Raw genomic sequence first — 10,502 nt, 5'->3', positions numbered from 1 at the left:
GATCTAAAGTGTGGATGAAGGGTTCATGTATGCCACCAGTGACTTGAGTTCAAGAACAGGCTTCTAATGTTGGAAGGTTGGCTGGGGGACATAGGTTGAAATGGCCAATAATTCTCTCTCTTATTCAAAGGGTCATAGTTTGAGAGGAAATTTGCAACATCAGGCAGAAATCGAAAGACAACTATTTGCAAAGGAGGAGTGGCACAATGTCCTTTATGTGTGTGGCAAATGTGCATATTGTGCATGTTAACCTCACTGCACACTTACAGGTGTTGCAGACTGATGATTCCCATCAGCTCTTATGCTTTGATGCCTTCAGGGTCATCACTCAACAACTCTAGAACTTCATAAAAAAATACTCCTAGAGAAGTCAGGGGGCACATCCCATAAAAAGACATGTCCACAATTTCCTGGTAAGGAACTAGAGGTACCCAAGGAGAGCAGATAGCTTATGCCGGAAGCCAGAGGAAAATGGTAGGTAAAGGGTTAAAAATGTTAAGCACTTTTGGTCATAATTAATTTGCTCATTACAAATTATCAAAGTAGTAAATAAAATCATATTATATTATTTCATAGGTTGTTATTCTGGCAAGGAAATCATTTGAATGCTAATTAACAAACTAAGGAAAAACAGCTTTCCCCATATTATTCATCAGTTTTTAGTTAAAGTTGTCTAGATTGTTACTTAGTGTTATTTCACTAAGCAACTTATTCTAAGACTCAACAACCCTTTGGAAAACTAAGTGCATATCTTATTTCCAAGCAATCCTGTTGTAGTTTCAATTCTATGGCTTTTTTTAATCCAGTTGGAGCCTATGCATTCAAACACAAAGGCATCAACTTGCTCTTAAAATGTGAATTAATACCCTTAATATCCTACAAATTAAGAAGAACAATTACAATGTTTACTCTATCTCATTATATTTTCCATCCTTCTAGTTACAGATATATGTAGTCTTCTATTTTATTTTTGTATCTGTTTGAGGCAAGTCCCAAATAAAGCTCCTGTCCTCCAAATCCGAGCTAACTAATGAACAAATAGGGATCTAATATAATGTCTGAGCTGCTGCCTTTTGGACACCGAAACATGCATCTTACTGCCCTATGCAACTTTTTCTGTCTATTGTTTTCATGTGGTCTCTAAAGCTTAGTTTACAATTTACTAATATTGCCACATCTTTATAACTTTCACTTTTCACATACTTGTGTCTAACTAAATTATTGACTGCTTTTACAAATATATGCATTATGCCACTTAAGACTGCAGTTAAACTTTACTGACAATGTCTTATTTCCAAAACTAAATCATCAACCTGTATACTGTAACCACACTCCCACCATGCTTGCATAAATACCAGTATTTTTCCGGGACTATCTGAAATAGTCATCAAAATGATTCTCAGGTAGCCTGAGAAGCACTGTAAAAACTCTGATATTCTGTTTAGCAGGATAAAGACAATGCCAGAGTTCAAAAAATCGACTAAAGAAGACATACCACCCTAATGACGTATACATGTATATCATAAAATGGGAGTGAAAGTGAGTGAAAACTGGGCGAGGTTGGGTGGAGCCATGGATGGTGCAGAAGGTATGGTTTTGGTCTGGTTTTCGGCATGGCGAAAGGCGTCAACTCTAATAGCAGGTTAAAGCCTGTGTTTAACTGAATCTAACGCACGTCAGTTGCTAGAACACATGCGAGTACCCTTCTCATATCCCCATCTTTGTCCATTCTTTTCTTCTTCCATTTGTCCCAGGGTCATCGAATCCTTTTGAACTATACTTCATCACTGATGCCGATGGGTCACCACCCTGTCTGTGAAATAGAATTTCTTCACAGCAGTCTTGAATCATCCCATTTGTAACTTCCACTTATGTTGCCTTCTCTTCTCCTTTCTTTTCTCTTTAAAGAACAATCTCCCAATTTTTGCCTGAAAAATCTTGTAAGTGGTTCATATTCCTTCTTTCAGTTCTTTCTATCATTGTTTTCTCTAAATAATTACATAATGTACCACGATGTTATAAAAAGAAACAGAACACATATGCTTGAGGAACAGTAACTTAACAGGAAAATATATATTGCTTTACTTGATCTACCTTATACTTGCTAAGTTTCCAACCAGGCCATCTATTTCCCCTCACTATTTGATGGTTCTTCACTACATTTTTTCCCACTGCAATCTTTCTGACCCTGTAAGTGGATTAGAGCTACACATTATGCATCAGATACAGCAAAGTCTTATTTGCCTGAAACATTTTTTCTTTAATTTCTTGCAAATTCATATTCAACAATTAAGTACGAGTAATACTGCCTATTCAGCTTAGCCTTTACCACTGTTCTTTTGCCTTCGGTCTTTCCCAGCATCAGTGACTTCTCCAGTGAATCTTGTCTTTGCATTATCTGGGCAAAGTATTTGAATTTTAGTTTTACTATCAGATCATCCAGGGCACAGTCTGTATTTATGTTAATAAGTATTGACTGATTTCACCTTCTTGCAGTTCACATAATTCTCTAAAGTGTTTTCCAACACCACAGTTCAAAATCATTGACTTTCCAACCCAAGACCTTATATATAATTCACTTTTCACAGCCATAGGTTATTACTTGCATGAGCCTTTGTCGACACTGTCTGCACTCTTAAATATCTTATCTAAGTTTGCCTTGGTTTTCTTCCTAACAAACAAAAGTCTTTTAACTTCATGGCTGGAATCACCATCTACAGAGAATGTTAAGCCCAGGAAAATAAAATCTGTCACTGTCTCCAATTCATCGATTATTTTAAGGAAAACTGACACTGTTAAATTATCATCTTATTTTTTAATGCTGAACAGAAAAACAGCTTTTGCACCATCCACTTCCACCATCATCAAGATGTTCTCTATCTTCTTCTTATGCTTCTCAACTCTACAGATTTTTGCAGAATGTCCAGATTTTTGCCTCATACTTTTTATCTGTTTCTCATAAAAATGTGGTTTTCTGGAAAATCATTGAGGATTGAAGTCAGAAAATAATGGCAGGCATTTGAGTTTTTGAAAATTCATGCTAATGCAAAACCTGTTATTCTATCAATGTTTAAGTTTGTAAGATCAATATTTAGAAAGTGTTCCTATTTTGGGGGCTTTGTCTCCTTTATTTGTGTCTTTGTCCAGATTTCTTGCTCTAAGAGGTTGAGAGGTATGATCTTCTTTCCCTTTTAGCAATCAGAGTGGTATCATCTGCATATCCATGGTAGTTAAAATTTCTCCTTGCAATTTTGAATACAGTATCTGATTTATTTAACCCAGCATTTTGCATAACCTATTCAACATCTAAATCAAATAGATAGCATACAATATATGTTGCCATAGGCCTTTTCCAATCTTAAACCAGTCAGTTATGTCATATTTCAGTATAACTGCTACTTCTTAGTTTGCATACAGATTTATAAGAAGGCAAATAAGGTGATCCAGTATCTCCATTTTTTAAGTAATTGGCAGTTTTTATGCCCTATGCAATCAAATGTTTTATAGCAGTCAATAAAGCAAAAGTATGTGCTTTTCTGGTACTCCTTTGCTTTCTCTATAACCCACAGAATGTTGGCAATTTGACCTCTAGTGCCTCCACCACTTTTAAAACCAGCTTTTATATCCACCAGCTCTTAGTCTAGTTATAGCTTGCAGGATCTTAAACACTGCCTTGCTAAGTGCAATTGTTTGATAATATGAGTACTTTTTTGCACTGACCATTTTGGGGGTCTATATCACGTAATCAAAGTTTTATAACTTCAAACACTATATGGTCGAACCCATAGGTTCGAAGTTGTAAAACTTTGAATACGGTAAAAAATAAATAAATAAATAAATAAATAACTTACCTGACGGCTTACACACCCCCCAACACCCCCCGCTCTTTAAATATACCAACTCCGAGACCACACTTCAATACAGCACAGTGCAGAAAGGGAGGATTTCCTATTACTACACTGTAGTGCGATCTTGGACTTGGTATATTTAAAGAGCAGGGGGGTGGGGGCACAGCCCCCCCAACATGGGGGGTGCAGGGGGGCTTGCCTCCCCTTCTTTTACCCATCAGGTAAGCTTTTTTACTATTATTTTTTTTTTTACCATAATCAAAGTTTTACAACTTCGAACATATTTGACCATATACTGTTCGAAGTTATAAAACTTCAATTACGTGGTATAGTTCCCCCTTTTTGGGACTGGAATCTAAACTGATCTTTTTCAATCCAGTCCATACTGTTGTATTGACATATTTGTTGATTATGTACAATGCTGTAACAGAGTTATTTTGCAGGATTTTAAATAATTTAGATGGAATTTTATCACTTCCTGCAGCCTATAATGTTGAGATCGACTTCACTGTCTAGGACATCTGATTAGAACATAGTTTTGGAATCCACTTCTTAGCTTTTAGTTCAGTTCTTTTAAGAATCCACATTGTAGGCACTTGTAATAAATTTAGTTTTATTCTCTGAGAATTTTTTTTTTTTCAAAATAACAACTAATCCATTTTAAAAGCATTTAACAAACTATTATACAAGTAATTCAGTGACAGCAGAAATACAAAAATATTGTTCTATATTTTTTAAAGTAAGAATCGGTTTTAAAATGTTGTTTCTTTTGCTTAGCTACAGAGTTGTCATGAAAAGCAGAGTAAATAAATAGGATAAAACATTTGATTCATTATGTTTAGAGATAAGGAAATATGTTTACTCTAAAGCAATGAGCCAAATTCTAAAAAAATTGGAAAAACGTTGCAGAAAGTATCAACTAAAAGACCCATTGCCCCAAAAACTAATAACAGTACCACCTCCCAAATATACAAGCGCAAGGGATGGAGAGCTAATAGTTCAGACCGAGACAGCTTCTACCTCACGATATATAGGAGTTCCATATATGCATACAGCTTCATAGAACAATATCACATATGTAATATATTTACCAGTTCTTACTGGAATGCCTCCAACAGTGACACAAAATAGCTTCATGTCAGCTATGGAAATCTAGATAAAGGAGTTCGAAAATCTGGTCATGGTAATGGAAAACATGCGTGCAAGGCTTACATTTGTAACAGAATTGATCTAATCTCTCATGTGCAATTCTTGTGATTAACGTTAAAATATGAAGATTCTGATCCCGCAGTGGTTTCTCTTTACCCAGAGATACAACAATTGGAAAGTTGATATATATGAAGTATCAGGGTATGGATAACAGCCACCTAAGTCTTGGGATGCCAAACAATACTTCTGAAGTGATTTTTATAATTTTGAATTGCAGTTGTTTTATCAAATGTTGGTTTTCTGTGATCACACTCACTAGTGTTGGCCATATAGCAGTTCCATTTCCATCACAGAGCCAACAAAATAAAACTGTACAATTGTCACAGCAGCAAAATAAATACAAGAGACAGAATTTATCTTTTAACTAAGGAGGCCATACTTTCATAATACCAAAACAGGCAACAATATACAAGAATATCCATGGCACAAACAATACCTAATAACACAAAAAAAGTAAAAAAAAAATAAGGCTTGTGGGCACAGAGGCCTTATTTATAGATTACCCAATACCATTTAGAAATGTAGGTTCTGCATTATAACAAAAGACATGAAGGGGATGCTACATGGGCAGACCAGAAGTATGCACCAGCATCTGATTCATATACCTGTGAAAGGTGTTACAATTCCACCAGTTGTTTAAAAATTGGAATACACCAGAAGTTCTGTCCACTTCTCCGTTTATTAACATTAATAGTGGATGCATAGGGTCTATATCAGAAGATCAAAGTTTCAAAACTTCGAATCTGATATGGTCGACACCATATGATCGAAGTCTTGAAACTTCCAATCTTTTAGCGGAGATCTCCGTACAGCGTGGAAAGGAAAGATTCCCCTTTTCTGCGCTGCACTGTAGTGCGGTCTTAGACTTGGTATATTTAAGTAGCAGGGGATGTGAGGGTGCATGGAGGCTTGCCCCCCTGCTTAGAGCATTTAAATGGTTTGTTTTTTGTAGGTTGTTGTGTTTTCTTACATTTTCGATGTTTCAAAACTTCGATTATATGGTGTCAACCATATCAGATTCGAAGTTTTGAAACTTCTATAATGTAATATAGACCTGATACATATAAGACATCTTTTAGAATCATCTGAGTTTGTGATAACACTGCAAACCTAAGGTAGCGTCTTACCCAAAGCATAATTTGTTTTGGAATCTGACCCTACATTTTTTTCATCTCTTTAACCTTAAATATATTAAACAGGTTTGCATGAAGTTTTATTTGCAAATTTTTCTAGTGTAAAGTAATTATTTCCAGAAAAGGAGGTTTTGATAAAACCCCAAACTAGTTTTGTTTGCCGTTTATTTAGCTTTTGTATGCCACAACCTGTCTTAACAATGAAATTCCAATTACAACATGAATGGAATAAACCTTGTAGGTATTCATCAGGGTCATTTAGTTGCACAAATTCATAGATTTATTCAAAAGTTGTTATTATTTCTTTTAGTGCTAATAAAAAACAGTTTGTATTGAAGGAGAGATAGGCAGACACGCACTTATTTTTATAGCATACTGCCCTGCTTGTCTCTGTTGCCTCATTCACAAATCTATAGTTAGTGAGCTGTGACCACTTCACCCCCAAATCAAATGTCTAACATCCTCTGCTTTCTTTATCTTCCTTCATTTTATAAGTTTTGTAGACCTAATCAAACCATGCCCATTTCAGAACTGGGATCCCTAAAACACAGAACATAAGCATTTATTTCTTCAGTTTTCAATACACATGAGGAAATTCCTGATGAGCTTCTGAAAAGACCTCTTGAAACGAAACTCATTTTTGCCAGAGTTACTTTATAAATGGTTTAACATATTCATAAACATAGTGTATAGTTACATCAAACACCAGTGCACACTATGTTTTGTACATGTTAATGTCATGTCACATTCATGACACACCGATGCAATACTGATATGAATCATACAGTAGTGCACAAGAAACACACTTGTGTATGGTGTGCACCACGCTGTTTCAGGTCTGCCTATGCTTGTTTGCTGGTAAGGTGTCACACCTAGGCAGAGTGTGCACACCATAGTATGTGCCCTGCTCTAAGGGAAGGCCTGAAGACAACACAGAGGGTGAATGAGAAATACAGTTAGTGTCGTAGCTTTTGTCTATTGTAAAGAGCTTTCTTATTTTGTCCTTCAGGATCATGAGCAAGAACAATTTCATAACACTTTACATCATCGTCCATGACAACAAAGGACACAGTATTAGTGTATATATGATGATGAGTGGATTCTGTTGACTAAATAGTCCCTTTGCCAGGACCACGGTTTATCCATTGTGTTAGAGGTTGGCTAGGTATGACTATGTCAGTGTGTTTATGAGCACTGTTCTATTCACTAGGCTGCGACATTGCATTCTTTTAAAAATCCCCTTTATGTGTACTGTCTGTCAATGTAATGCTGACATAATTTGTCATTTATATTGTGCTTAGCAAGTCATCTCCATTACTGGTCATAAGTGTCAGGTTCCTGTCTTTCTTGCTATGCATCTGTAAGTTGGCACCCCTAAATCCCCATCTCTCCAGTGTAGTCTGTGATTCACATGTTTGTGACATATGGACTGTGCTGTGAATCTCCATTTACATATTAACTACATGCCTGGAGGAGTTCATGTATGCACTTCAATATGCTTTTGCCCTCATTCACAATGGCCTAGGAATTGTATAGTGCTCCAATATGAGGATGTTAATACAGTTTGAAATATTCCAGCAAGCAATCTAAGAAAACTTAGCTGTACAAGATGTAACAAATGCACATTGAGAAATAAGAGATGGCAAAAGCAAATATAGTCATACTACTAGATATCTGTCTCTGGCATCAGACTAGGAAAATATAAAAGGTACCCATTTGCACATGTTTTTGTATGTTAAGCAGAAGACACCTGAAATGTTTGAGTTAAAAACACCCAAATTGCATCATATTCTGAGGCTATATCACTGCAGAGTGTGGATGAGTCTATTAAATACTCTATTAAATAGCAGCATTCTGTCTTTTTGAGTGCAAAAACCACCATGACTTGTGTCATAAGATGTGACTTTTATTTCTTTCCTAACCTTTATTTTGCATGATTGAGTTGGCAAAGAATGTGCAGAATCTAGACCAATCTTATTATGACAGAATTTTCTGGAATTTTTTATAACTGCAGTGTTGATGGTAGCTTCATCTTGCTAATTTCCTGTCATTTCACATGTTATTTTTTTTTGTTTGTTTTAGAATTACTGCAAGTCCTTATATCCGCCAGTGTTTCATGTTTAGTTTTTTTAATCTGTAGTGATTATTTTGGTCACTGTACAGGATGTCTAACACATCAACTGCTATAGACCATGTTGGATTAAACTGTCCCTTCTTCCCCTTACAAAATACATGATTTCAAAGGAACACAGAGGACAGACATTTACAGTCACTCATTAAAAGTCTACTCATTAAATTACATGCTTCATATGATACACTTTTAATTTTTCCTAAAATCACCACGAAATGAAGACATGGTGCCAGTAATGATGACTATTGGTTTACTTCCAGTAGATAACGAACTGTTGAACTGGAACGGAACACAATAAAAGTCAGCCAAAAAGAGTTAGTGCTATTTATTGTAAATTAGACTTTCAGCTAGGGCAATGCCTAGCCTTCTTCAGACAAACAGTTAAAATATGATAAACCAATGCCTTTTATCTAATCAAGTTAGGGGTCACCACAGCAAATCACCTGTCCACTCATGATTGGCAGTGGAGTTTTATAGTGTCAAGTTGAAGGCAAACACATGCACATACAGTGTCATTACCTCATTCTACCCAGTACAGGAAGAACATTTGAGAAGGCCAATCAGCTTAGTTTTGGCTACTACTTTCTCTCTTTCCACTAAAAAAAAAAAAAAAAAAAAAAATGTATCTGCTTTTACTGTATTTGTGTTTTTTCCTGTTTTATTTTGCTTTTGCGTCATCTTAAAAGTACTCAATTGTATTTATTACTGCTTGGTGTAACTTATTCTAAGCCTTTTAGTTTAAGCACTTGGGCTTTAGACCAGTTGTTTTACATTAGGAAGGTTTGTGGGCTGCACTGTGGTGGCAGGACAGGTAGCTTACATCCATCTAAGTTGGGAACTGCTGATTGAGGGCTCAGTGTCTGTTATTCTAAAAGTGTGTTAGTTCTGGTTTAAGCACCTGGGCTTCAGGCCAGTTATTTTACATTAAGAAGGTTCATGGTCTGCACTCTTGTGGGAGAAGAGGCTGGACTCTGCCCTTCTGAGCTGGGAATTTCTGGTTAAAGGCTTATAGTGCTTGCATATTTGAACTATTTCTTACTGTAATTGGTACACCTTGTTTGCTGTAGCATAGACTAGATCCAGACCTGCTGAATCTAGTTTTGTTTGTATGCTTGTTATTTCCCTGAAAAGCTAATTCCACCTAAAACGCGGCTTTTCAGTGCTTCTGTGGATCCCTAGTGATACCTGTATTGCTTACTGTACTTATTTCCTTGTTTCACATGAAAGAAAGTTACTGTTTGTCATTTTTGCATTTAAGTTACCTGGCACTTGCTCACTAAAGCAATTATATAAGTCAGCACTAAAAAATTAAAAGCACTACACCCTCACAAACTCCCCCTGGAGTACCTTGCTCCCCATTGGCCATTTTTTTCAATTATAAAGAAATTCCCAATACTATTCTAGCATGTCCAAAGGTCAGTTGTCAATCTCCTCTCCAGTCCAGCTGGTGAATCTGGGAATCTTGAGGCAATGTTACAACTGCCTCATGTACACAGACAACCCTCTCCTCCTCCCAACAAATTCCAACACATGTGAGAGATGCAACCATATAGCCAAACTGGAGGCTAAGCTCTCTCAACTCAGTATTGGCGTAACCAGTCAGGAGGAGAAGGAAACCACACTCACTAAAATTCCAGTCTCACATAGACCTACCATGACAGCAAACCAAACACATAAACACACAAAAACATACTTGGAGGCTCTAAATAAAAATCTGCCTAAACAGCAGAGACCTCCAAAGCAGACACCCAAGCAACCGCTACCCCAAAACAAAACACATGCAACACATAGCTCACAAAGCCAGTGTGCCAAACAGTCACAGCCCTTAAGACTAAACAACACACCTGATACACTTGTAATAGGTGACTATCATCAGGCACACTGATATCCCACTCACCAGGCTGAACAAGGAGAAGGTCACGGTGAGCTGCCTGTCGGGCGCTAGGATCCGCCACATAACACAAGCACTCGTCACTCCAAGGCAAGTACAAATATGACTCAGTCATTGTCCATGCTGGTGTGAATGACCTGAGACATACCTCCCTGGACTACATGAAAAGAGACATAGAGGAGCTCTCTGAACATGTAGCCCAGGCCGGTATGACCCTGACCTTGAGTAGCATCTTACCCTCACCAAGAATGATGCCACAGTATGAAGACAAGATTATCAATTTCAACAAT

The sequence above is a fragment of the Protopterus annectens genome, chromosome 10.part0, assembly GCF_019279795.1.
Source record: "Protopterus annectens isolate FY-2018-M chromosome 10.part0, PAN1.0, whole genome shotgun sequence".
NCBI classification, from domain to species: Eukaryota; Metazoa; Chordata; order Ceratodontiformes; family Protopteridae; genus Protopterus; species Protopterus annectens.
This window is presented reverse-complemented; position numbering follows the sequence as displayed.